Source organism: Lepidochelys olivacea (assembly GCF_965140295.1).
Source record: "Lepidochelys olivacea isolate rLepOli2 genome assembly, chromosome: 9".
Classification (NCBI taxonomy): Eukaryota; Metazoa; Chordata; order Testudines; family Cheloniidae; genus Lepidochelys; species Lepidochelys olivacea.
This window is the reverse complement of record NC_140419.1, coordinates 78,441,948-78,454,478: the sequence shown is the minus strand read 5'-3', so window position 1 is coordinate 78,454,478 and position 12,531 is coordinate 78,441,948. Positions and strand designations below refer to the sequence as shown.

General features: G+C 45.1%; 1 long non-coding RNA gene across 1 annotated transcript in view; it reads left to right on the top strand.

Annotated features, from left to right (window-relative positions):
• Positions 1-11,861, top strand: part of LOC311526164 — a 79,178-nt gene extending 67,317 nt beyond the window's left edge. Inside the window, exons 2-3 of the long non-coding RNA XR_014712960.1 lie at positions 8,748-8,928; positions 11,753-11,861. This is a non-coding gene — a long non-coding RNA (uncharacterized lncRNA). The remainder of the gene's footprint in view (positions 1-8,747; positions 8,929-11,752) is intronic.
• The last annotated feature ends 670 nt before the right edge of the window (positions 11,862-12,531 follow it).

Genomic DNA, 12,531 nt, shown 5'->3' with positions numbered 1-12,531 from the left:
GTGTAGCCACTGGTGTGGGGGAACTCTCCTATCACATGAATGGTCATAAAACACCACACATTCCTCACCCCACCCAATAAACTAGCACCCTCCCTCTGTTCACAGAAGGTCATGGATCATGTTGAAAGGTCTCCATAGACAGATGTCAAATAGCAAAGCACTTAGAGATGTATGGAGGGAAATGGGAACACGGGTCCCCCCAAACTCAGAATTTGGGAAACGACCTTAGCCAGGGCTCAGAAGGAATTCAGCCAATATTCCTGCTGCTCCAACCTCCACCTGCACCCTGGAAGCAGAGTAGGTGGTCCCTGGTCTCTCACCACCTGAGCAGCATTATTTTGCATGTGCTCATTGGAACTTTCTTGGCTTCACTCTCTCATATTCTGTGGTTGATCCTTCAGCTCTTGGGACCTGAGCAAAAATCCTGCCCTAAGTCACTAGTGGACGTAAGTCTGGTGGTGCCTCTGTCTTAACCTAAGCCCCATAGGTCCACATGAAAACCTCGCCTGCCTCACTTGCACTCAGATGAGAAACTCCAGACAGCTGGAAAATCACTCAAGGCTCCTATGTGACTGCAGATTGGGTCCAGAAGAAATGGGGCTTCCCGCATTGAGCCTGTAACTCTTAGCTGCTTTGCTCCAACAGTTTCCTTTGCTTCTTGCACTACCCAAGCTAGCTATAGAATAATTCTGCCATCAAAAACTGCACGCCAGTGCGCCATCTCTTCAAATCCAGTGTCTCCTCGCGTGAATACAGTCGTTGCTATCTCACCACTGAAAGAGCTGAATGAGTGGTATGGATCTGCATTAACCCCTCCCCCACAGGAGAAGTACCTGCAGCTTTCCCCTGCCCCCAACACACACACTTTTGAGACTCCAGTTAGGAAGCCACGCCTATTCCCTGAGATGCCCACTTACCCCTCCCAAGCCCATTTCCCATCCATCTCTGCCCTGGCAGCAGCTCGGGATAGGCTGCTGCTGTCATCAGTCTGCCCAGTGGTCCTCATTAAAATCAAGGCAACTTGTGTCTCAGTGTGGCTCCCTTCCGGAAAAACAAGAGGGAGAGCGTGCTAGGATCACACGGAACAGAGAAGGCAAAATACACTTACCAAGGAGCGAGATTAAAAGATCGTTTCCAGAGCCACAATAATAATCATAAAAATAATCAATGAAATATGAGGATCTCTGACAAGGTTCCCAGCCTAATAGTGATATTCACCAGGAGGACCATTAACTTCTCACAGGGGAACAGCCATTTAACTGGCATGGAAGCCCACAGGTTATTTCTTATTGTTTTACTGTTTGCCTGAGACTAGATTATAGCATCCCCTATGGGTCAGGTTTACAGCTGCTTCTACCCCAAAAGAATCTAGAAACCAGAAGCTGCTGTGAAGTAGTTTTAAATCTTCTTTGCCCCAAAATAAGTTTAAATTACAGCATGCCCCAGAGAGTTGTCCATAAAGCTTGTGAAGTCCTGGGTGCAATTACATTACAGCAGCACTGTTCCCAAAGCAGGCTTACAGTTCTTGGAAAGCCCTTTGCTGCAGGACTTCCCTATTTCTGCAAATGTACATGAGAATCCCAATTTCCATTTAAATAACAAGGGAATGTCTAGCCCTATTGCTTGAGAAGAGTCTTGGGAATGTAACTGATACAAACTAATCACTGGGACTGGAAATTTGATGCTGATTTCCTCTAAATCTCACAAGTCCCATTGCTAGGATTTGGAATCTGGAAAACAAACAAACATTGTCATAGTTCCTTTGCTTGCTGTGTATTCCAGGGGTCAGTTCACAGTTGTAGGGGGCAGGTGCCAACCAACTAATGGTACTCGAGTTGCTTCAAGCTCCCTACCAGCTGCTTCAACAGGCTGAGCCAGCTCCTCTGTGGAGCAGCCAGCATGAGCTCTGGCCACAAGAAGAGTCTGTAGCATCCCAACTCTAACACCAATATTTTCTGCAGCCTTTGTCAAGTTACACAGACCAACATTTTCAACCTTGAATGCCAAAAGTTGGTCATCTAACCCCACAGGTGCTGACTACCTGGGTGCTTGGAGTATCTGAAAACAGGGCCACTTTTATTAAACTGACTCAATACTGATTTAAGAGCCTCACTTTTTATACTCCAGCTTGAAAATGTGGCCTTACTCTCTCTCTCTGCCTCAGTTTTCACAACAGTGAAATAGGGATAATCCAACCGCACTGGGTGGGGAGTTGACAGTTAAGTAACTAATGTTTACAAAGTGTTACATATGTCCTAAAACCCACTGGAATAAACACAAACCCCTCCACTGGCTGGGCACCCACTGACCCCAAGAGCCACAGCTTTTAGGAAAGTTGTCCCTTGGCAACTATGCCCAGACCACAGAAAACGTGGCTGAGGCAGGAGGCTACAGGGAACAGGACCTAGAGATTCCCTCCCTGGCCAGCACATATGCACTGTACCTAGTAGTAATAGGATTTATCATTTGTATCATGCATTGTACTAAGCAGTGTGCAAACATATAATAAGACAGTCCCTGCAAATAAATGGTGGAGAAGTGGGATAAAACATACACTCAGCATCTTTATCTATAAACATCACCTACCCCCAATTAGCCCATGATCCAGCCTTCATCGTAGGGGTGCAAGTTGGGTTAGCTAGAAGTGACCATCAAGCAAAATTGCTAATGTGAGAGATTTGGCCAATCTGAGGTTCCTGGGCCAATGGACCCTCTCAATAATTCTCTGTTTATGCTGAGCCATAATTCAAGTTTCACTGAGAAAATAAATCTTATTCCCAATAAACATTATGGAGGATCATGTTAAATTATGGTATCATTTATCAAATGGTTGCCCACTGTAGCTACCTTATTTAATAACTTATAATAAAATATGTCATAAAATGATTTGGAAATTAATGCCTAATGGATGATACTGTGACAATCTCCTTCCTTACAGAAAGTTGAGAGATTTTGTTTTATTTAAAGAATTTGTGAGCGAATCGAGTGCTGATGTCCATGAGAGGCTGAGAGCACGGGCTAGTGGTCAGTCTATAGTGAAGAGAAGGAACTGTGCAAGTTTCCCACACAGCTTTGATAATGCACTCCAACCCAGACTTGCAGTACCCACTTCTATTCCAGTCTAAGGAATTCATGCATCTCCACCAATGTACCTCACTCCTGGCCAGCAGCACCCACTGTTATTTCAGTCCTTCCCCACCTTTTCTTCCACCCCCACACAAACACAGAACTCGGCTAGTGTGCTCCAGACCTGGAACACCCCCTGCTACTCCCAGGCTAGGAACCCACCAAGCCTCATCTGTCACATTGCTATTCCAGTCGTGAGCTGCTGCACAGTCCTGAGCTATCTGTCAGAGTGCCTTACCCAATGCCGCTCCTTACACGCAGCTCTGCTGATGCTCCTCAGTCTTGACCAGCATCTAGTCTTACTACTTTAGATCCTGCATCAGTTCTGCCAGTGCACCTCCTTGGGTGTTCCTGTGACTATCTTAGATGAGCAGTGTAGCGGAGTCTGCCATAGCGGCAGGTGAGGGATGATTACTCTCAGTCTGGGACTTCCCTGTTGCTGTCTCAGATTGTCTTCACTAACTGAGTCTGCACTGGTATTAGATCAGGAGAAAAATCCCTTGATCTGGGATTTCCCTATGTCTTTCACAGGGGAGAAGTGTTCACTGGCATCAGAGCAGGAGGCAGCTCCTTCCATCTTAAAGCCGGATTTCATGACCTCTGCTTTTTCCCCTGCCTGGCAGTCGTGTGCCTCTCTGCTCCCCAGCAACGCCCTGGCTCCAAAGTTCAAAACTAGACTGACGTTGCACTTTGGGATTGAACTGCTGACACTTTAAGTCAGGTTAATGAATGGAAGCAGACGTCATGGTTTCCACCTTGTTCTCACCTGGAAGTATAGTATTTATGAGCAGTTTGAGAATTCTTGTAAAAATATAATATTCAGGAACATAGATGCGCAACGGAACTCAAAATAGAAGAACAAATTAAAAAAGAGAAACACCCTGGAAAAATATTGCTCTGTTACACAGGTCACATTTAATTATCTCCTCCGAAAATTGAGTTCTTAGCAGGAGATGTGAATTTTTCACAGTGCAAATCTGCTGTCAGACGTTTGTAGGGATTTCCCCTGAGGAGCTGTATTCACAAACCCACTCCCACTCCTCGCTAAACCCATCAATAGTATCCTAAATGCTCTGACAAGGAGCTTACAGCCACCTCTCTCTTTCACACACACAGTGTCATTGTGTCCAGCAGAGGTGCATCGCCTGGAAAGGAAAGACGATGGAAAACCTGGCGGTGACAGAGGCTCTGTTCACTTGGTGTTCATTCAATAGGGGGCAAGGGGTGGGAGGGTTTCCTGTTTCCTGAACAGCTGGAGAAGAAGCACCCTGGTTCCAGGCTTAGAAGGGAAAGAGGAGAAGTGAGGGGGTGATGGTGGAAGATATTTTCTGGCCCCTTAAGGAGCAAGCCTCTCCTTTCATCAAGATATAACTTCTGCCCTCCCCTGGGTACCCTGAAAGGAGGCTTGGGCACGATTAGCTTGTGTTCACAATTAACTCTTCTCCCCTACTCCAGGGAGCATACAGTTGGTTTGTGATGATTTGTAAAACATGCCTATTGCTGAAAAACAACAGGGTGTCTGTCTATGGGATGCATTTCTCCTGGTACCTATCAATATTCACAGTCCTTTCATCAGTGATCTACATCTCATAGCCTTAGGCCAGCATGCTATGCATCAGTAAAATGCTCAGCTAGGATGAGGGCTATTATAGACATCACATTGTGGCGAATCTGCCATTCACTCAGACGATTATACTGTCTATTATTGCCATTAGCAATACTGAGGAAGCTCTGGTCAAGGACCCTGAAAAAAACCAAGAACCTCACAGTTCTGAGGGGGAATCTCACACAAGAACATGATGGTGTTGAGGCCTAGGATATGATATTACGACACAAGAGCTCTCAGCAGGACAGTAGTGGTTGCCAGTAAAGCCCTCTATAAAGTTGCACACCAATTTTCATTATAAGCCCCTGGTTTTCACACTCTCATAAATGTCTGACACATTTATATTTTGGGCTAAAATTTCCCATGCTTGGGCTCTGCCTAAAGACAAGTGTTTGTGGGAAAACTTGGAGCAAATTCCCTTCAACCATTTATGAATTATCAGACAGTGGAAAAAAATATCCTTTTTCTAGTGTGGAAAAAAAAATTTAAACTCAGGGCTTTTTTTAACAGGGCTAAGACAAAAATTTTGTAACTTGAATCATGGTTAGGACATAGGCTTTAGTATACAGCATGGGCTTCAATAGAGAAACATTTAAAAATTTAAACATTTAAAAATAAAAAGCTGCAAGCTGAGCTAGATAAATATTGTAAACTAATGGTCCATGAATAGTCACTTGAATTTTAGAACAAGTTCATTTAAACTCCATTATTTTGCTTTGGTTTTCATGAATATTCTATCAACTGTGTCAGGAATTTTAGCAGAAATAGTGAATTTTAAGCAAATATTGCAGAATATCTGTGGAAAAGAAATTTCAGATTGGTAAGCACAAATATTTGCACTGCAATCCTCTTTTGATACGTCCAGCCATTCAGGACATAGAAACATGCCCCGTGATCTATTTGTCCAGTCAAAACAGCTTGAATTTTTACTATCAAATATTTGAAGTAAACGTCTTTGACATGAGCTCTGGTGAAGAATTACTTGCTGGAATCACTCTGTGAAAAAATATTCATTATTCAGAATTTAATTAAAATCACACTCTGTTGGCAGACAATTCATGAACAGAGTGAACATATTTATTGAAAAAATTACTATGAATTATTTGCCCAGTTCTAGTTATAAACAATTTAAATAACTGCTTCTGAGCATGTTCTGTGGAAATCTTTATACACACACATGTACATATACACGCCCCCAACTTTGTGACACTTCTTTCCTTCATATCTGGAGTAGCACATCTACCTGTGAACCAGATTCTAATCCTATTTCCTGCTGCCTTAGTTTTCTAGCTCTAGTTCATAGAATCATAGAATATCAGGGTTGGAAGGGACCCCAGAAGGTCATCTAGTCCAACCCCCTGCTCGAAGCAGGACCAATTCCCAGTTAAATCATCCCAGCCAGGGCTTTGTCAAGCCTGACCTTAAAAACCTCTAAGGAAGGAGATTCTACCACCTACCTAGGTAACGCATTCCAGTGTTTCACCACCCTCTTAGTGAAAAAGTTTTTCCTAATATCCAATCTAAACCTCCCCCACTGCAACTTGAGACCATTACTCCTCGTTCTGTCATCTGCTACCATTGAGAACAGTCTAGAGCCATCCTCTTTGGAACCCCCTTTCAGGTAGTTGAAAGCAGCTATCAAATCCCCCCTCATTCTTCTCTTCTGCAGGCTAAACAATCCCAGCTCCCTCAGCCTCTCCTCATAACTCATGTGTTCCAGTCCCCTAATCATTTTTGTTGCCCTTCGCTGGATTCTCTCCAATTTATCCACATCCTTCTTGAAGTGTGGGGCCCAAAACTGGACACAGTACTCCAGATGAGGCCTCACCAATGTCGAATAGAGGGGAACGATCACGTCCCTCGATCTGCTCGCTATGCCCCTACTTATACATCCCAAAATGCCATTGGCCTTCTTGGCAACAAGGGCACACTGCTGACTCATATCCAGCTTCTCGTCCACTGTCACCCCTAGGTCCTTTTCCGCAGAACTGCTGCCTAGCCATTCGGTCCCTAGTCTGTAGCTGTGCATTGGGTTCTTCCGTCCTAAGTGCAGGACCCTGCACTTATCCTTATTGAACCTCATCAGATTTCTTTTGGCCCAATCCTCCAATTTGTCTAGGTCCTTCTGTATCCTATCCCTCCCCTCCAGCGTATCTACCACTCCTCCCAGTTTAGTATCATCCGCAAATTTGCTGAGAGTGCAATCCACACCATCCTCCAGATCATTTATGAAGATATTGAACAAAACCGGCCCCAGGACCGACCCTTGGGGCACTCCACTTGATACCGGCTGCCAACTAGACATGGAGCCATTGATCACTACCCGTTGAGCCCGACAATCTAGCCAGTTCTTTCTCTTTGTGTGTATTAGGGTTGCCAACTTTCTACTTGCACAAAACTGAATACCTTCACCCCGTCCCCTTCCCCACCCCTCCTCCGAGGCCCCACCCATTCTCCAAGGCTCCGCTCCTGCTCACTCCAAACCCACTCCCTCTGTCACTCACTCTCCCCACCCTCACTCACTCGCTTATTTTTACCAGGAGAGCTCAGGGCGTTGGGGTGCAGGAGGGGGTGAGGGCTCCAGCTGGGGGTGAGGGCTCTGTAGTGGGTCTGGGACTGACGGGTTTGGGGTGTGGGAGGGGGCTCCAGGCTGGGGCTGAGGGGTTGGGGCACAGGAGGGAGCTGGGAGCCAATGGGAGCTGCAGAACTGGCGCTTTGGACAGGGGCAGCGCGTGGAGCCCCATGGCTGCCCCTATGCCTAGGAGCTGGAGGAGGGACATGCTGCTGCTTCTGGGAGCTGCAGGGAGCCAAGGCAGGCAGGGAGCCTGCCTCAGCCCCGCTGCGCTGCCAACTGGACTTTTAAAGGACTGGTCAGTGGTGTTGAATGGAGCCATCAGGGTCCCTTTTCAACTGAGCATTCCGGTCGAAAACCGGACAACCTGGCCACCCTAGTGTGTGTGTGTGTGTGTGTGTGTGTGTGTGTGTGTGAGAGAGAGAGAGAGAGAGAGAGAGAGAGAGAGAGACCTCATTCCTTGACACTGCTGCATGTTCTAGGACTGTAGGTTAGTGGCATTTGAGGAGCATTCACAGAAGTGGAGTCAAGAAACACTGTGAATTCTCAGATTCTCAGATGGGTGAAAGGATTTCATTGGGCAGGCCTGATGAAGTACTGCACTAGGACTGTGTTGTGTATCAAAGCACCTTTTCACTGATTCAAGCTGAGCATCGCTCGTGCCAGCTCACCTGGTACATATGCTCTCTATAGACAATGATGATCCTGATTCAATTCTGTGCAGCAAGCCCAGCCGGCAGATGGGGGACTCTGTGAACTGGCTAGGTCCACTTGGGTTGTCTTGCCAGCAGTCAACAGACAAAACAATGTAGCCATGAAAGAACAACATGTATGATTAAAGAGCTGGAGGGATTGATTTATGGCAAAAGATTAAAAGAGCTAAATATGTGTAGCTTAGCCAAACACCAGCCAAGGATAGATATGATAATTGTCCACAAGTATCTGAGCAGAGTAAAGAAAGGCGAGGAAAAGTGATTAGGATGGCCCGAGGGATATAACCAGGAGTAACTGGATAAAAATAAGCAAAAGAAAATTTAGGCTGAATATCAGGAAACATTCCCTAACTGTGAAATCTAATAGATGATGGTATAATCTCCCAGGAGAAATAGGGGAAGCTCCATTACTTACATCATTTAAGCCAGACTGAAGACTATACTGTACAGAAGGACCAGAGACAATGGTGATAGCTTGAGACTCAGAAGACTTTGGTTCAAGTCCCTGTCCTGCCACAGACTTCCTGTATGGCCCTGGGCAAGTTACCTAGTTTTTCTGTGCCTCAATTTGTCATCTGGGAGGCTGCAAGGTGTTCAGATTCTACAGTAATGGGGGCCATATAAGAACCTAAGATAGATGGATATGGAGCAATCCTGCATCAGGCTTTGTAATTTCTGTGGTTCTCTGGGTATGTTCCTAAAGTAACTACTGAATCTCATCTGTTTGCAGGTTCACATGTCCCACAGAAAGAAACCACAGTGCATCAGAGCAACTGTTGGGGGTGCTTAGGTTCTGAGCATCCATTAACGCAACAACGCAAACATTAAAAAGACAGATAAAATGGAGAACATAAGAAAGAAAAATGAACTAACACAAGGAAATTCAAAACCATCGTGCCAGCCAAAAAACAGTAAGTTGAGGAATGGGAAAATTTTGTGAAAATGTTTCCTTTTTTTTTCTTCCGAATTTCAAAATTTCAAAGTTAATTTTTTTTTAACCAGCTCTAATGCTACAACAGTTTAAATCCATGGCTATCTAGACTGTTTAAACTGGAGAAGCTGAAATTGTTGTAATTGAGCTGTAAATCAATTCAGCTAACTTAGTTCTCAGTCCCCTGTAGAGAGGGTCTTAAGAAAAGAGGAATCACCACTGCTTATTAGTCACCAAGGACAGACCAAGAAATCAAGGCATTAAATTGCATTAGGCAAAAAATTAAGATTAAATATTAGAGCAAACTTTATAACTCCAAACAGAGCTCAGATAATGGAACAAGCTGCCCCGGGAAGGTTGCTGTATCACGTTTGTTGGAAATAGTCAAAGACAAAACTAGACACACAAACTAGCTAGAACTAGAAATGTGGCATACATCAGACAGGGAAGGTTTAAGAATAATGATGCAGGGGATAAAATGAACTTGGTAGAAGTCCCTTACAGCCTCAATAATTTGATCTTTCTGTGAAATCAAGGCATGGCCCCTCTGCACTGCAGCATACTAGAAAGCACCGTTATTTATGGCATCTTCCATACAAATGCTTTTTTTCAGAATGCTTTACAGAATGGAGCAATACAGTTACAGGCAAACCAAATGGCCAGAACTCAGGAATCCAAGAAGTCTGGGGGAAATCTATGAGCTCAGAACAAACAACCCATAATAAGTTGCATGTTGGATAAAGGAGCCCCCAGGAAGTTTTTAGGCTTCTCTATTCAGAAGTCGACAGTGCTGGGACAGTGCAAACTCAACCAGCATTTTGAATTGTTAAAGATTTTCTCATACAATCACCTGAACAAATATGTAGTCCATCCACCCTCCACTCTTTGTTTACAAGCTATAAACGCACAGTATAACTGGAGATCTGTTGGAGCCTGAATCACAGTCAATCCTGTGGAGTTTCAGAGGGTCACTCTTTTACAGTATCTAGAAGCACTCCTCCTACACTTATAAATTTCTGTTGCAAAGAGAGGCATGGGAATCTTTACTCATGCAAGAAGCCTTGCCTGCCACCCACCCCTTTGTCCTGATGCATGCTGAGGCTATTTTCTGCTCATTGGCTACTCCAGTCATTTGTGCTTATGCTCAAATAAATTTGTTAGTCTCTAAGGTGCCACAAGTACTCCTTTTCTTTTTGCGGATACAGACTAACACAGCTGCTACTCTGAATCCAGTCACTTGGTTGATCTGTTAGGCAGGAAGCCCTCACACAGAACACCACAGCCTAAGATCTCCAAACAGCCATCAAAAGAGCAAACAAGAGTAACATAAAGACAAGGAGGAGCCAAAAAACGCAACAACCTCACACCAACAAGAGCCACAGCCACCAAAATCCCAACAAGAATTATATCTGCATTCTGGCTATAGAAAACACCTCTGTGTGCACATCTGTGCTGGCCACATCAAGTGGACCCAAAAGGAAGCTAAACCAACTGATTCTGCCATAAAACAAGTGCCAGAAGAATCGGCTAGGGCTTGCTGGACTCTCCATTGCTGAGTGAGAGAGCATTTGGCTGCAGAGAGACATTGCCTGTCAATACTAAAAAGCTCTTTAAAAAAACAGTAGGGAACCAAACTTCAGAGTGATTCGTTATGACATGGCCCGAGTGCAGGGTGAGGAAATGTTCTGTAATAGCAACGAGATATCTGGGCTGATGGCTGGATAATCCAGGAGGAAGCCCTAGCCCTTTTCTTGAGTAGGAAGCCCTGACTTTGTAATAAACAGGATCAGCTAAACTGAGGGGGGTACAGGGAAGAGACTTGAGCCAGCTGCTAATCTCTCAATTGGACCCAGCTAATTTGTCAGGCATTACTGAAATGTCAACTGTGCGTATGTTAGTGTTAAGTCAAGTGGAAGGTATGCTCAAAACGAGATAAAGAAGTGGCTCAAGGAAGAGGGAGGAGCCTGTGAGACAGAAAGAAGGACCCAGGGCGCTGCCCATGCCATGCATTTAAGTCCCTGCAGACAGCATGATGGGGAATTTCACTTGGGATACAGTCAGGGTGTACCAAAGTTCACTGTCTCTCATGCCTCTACTGTTTCCTATCACACCTATTTATCTTGGATCCTTAAGGAGTTCCAGGGAATTGTTTCTTATCCCAGTTCTCCTGAATCCCAGCAGTGTAGCATGGGAAACATCCCTACTTCTGGCAAAACTGGTCAAGTAAATAAATGAATGAATAAGAGCACGACTGAGACTTCACATCTCGCCCAAGGTCATGTTGGTCACCCCCATCTCTCTTCCCCAGGAGCAGGTTAGGGACAGTATTGTGCTGCAGATAGTCACAACTCTCTCACTGGTTTCCCGATTGTCCCAGGAAGGAAAACTAATCTGCTACAGCTCTTAACCAACTGCAGATTTCTTCTCCCCCTGCCCTGGCTCAGCTGCCCCTTTGCACACACTCACCACCCATCTGCCTGGGAGAACTAGCATTCACCTGGAGCCTGTGTGACCAGGCAAGGAATAATCTTGACCTCAATAAATAAGTAATCCATATACTTGGTGTGTTCATGAGAGAACACGTTCTCACCTGGGATTTTTCACAGGTAGCTGTTGTTCCACAAGAGAACACTAGCCATGGTGGCATTAGTAGGTGTATGCATGATGCCCCTTTCATGCCCCAGACTAGAAATGCAATGGGCAGAAATGGAGGTATGCTGCCTTTTGGTTTCTTGTTCCTTGGTAGGCTCTCTGATCTGGGTGGCCATATTTCAACCCACTTGCTTCTCTTTTCCAACTTCTAGGGGATCTGTTTGCCAAAAAGTTGCCATCTCCTCCTTCATCAGCTAAGAACAGAGGCGGAAGACAGAAGCCTGCACTCCCTGCAGAGGAGAGTAGGAAAGTGGACTTCTTTCCAGCTGTTTGATGTATTCATGAGCAGATGCTCCAAATTTTTGACTCTGTTTCTCTTTAATTTGACCCTGAGCGGGTGGTCATCCCAGCCTGGAGTTTCTTAGAAGTAAATCCAGTTGTGGGTCCACAATCTGCCTTCCAGTTGCGGCAGAAGCAGAGTAGCTGTTGTATTTTTATCGCTGTCACATTAGCAGTTGCTGTTTAACATTTGATGTTTAGTCTAGTTTGTCTGTGTCTTCCCTTTAGAATCAGCTCTACTCCAAACAGAGAAGGACACACTTTTAAATAAGAATCAGGTCCTGAGCCAGAAGCAAATTGATTTCAGATTGGCCGAGCAGCTAATACCTTCTTCTACCAGAGACTTGGGTTCAACTTACTGCTTTAGTCTTTCACTGCCTGGGCCTGCAGGGACTGCAAGGGCTGCAGGGGGTATCCCTGTCCTTAGCTCTGCGCACTGCTAGACAGGAGACCTGGGTTTGATTCCAAGAACTGGGGTTGTTTTGCTTCCCCGACCGAACACTCATAGAGGCAGGACAAGGAGACTTTGGTGGGGAAGGCAGGATGACCTTGTCTTGCCTTGCCGTTTGGATGGAGTGATGTCTTGGGAAAGTTATATGGAACCCAGTTCATACCCACACATATAAGTAAAAGTCACTGTGTCAGAATACCA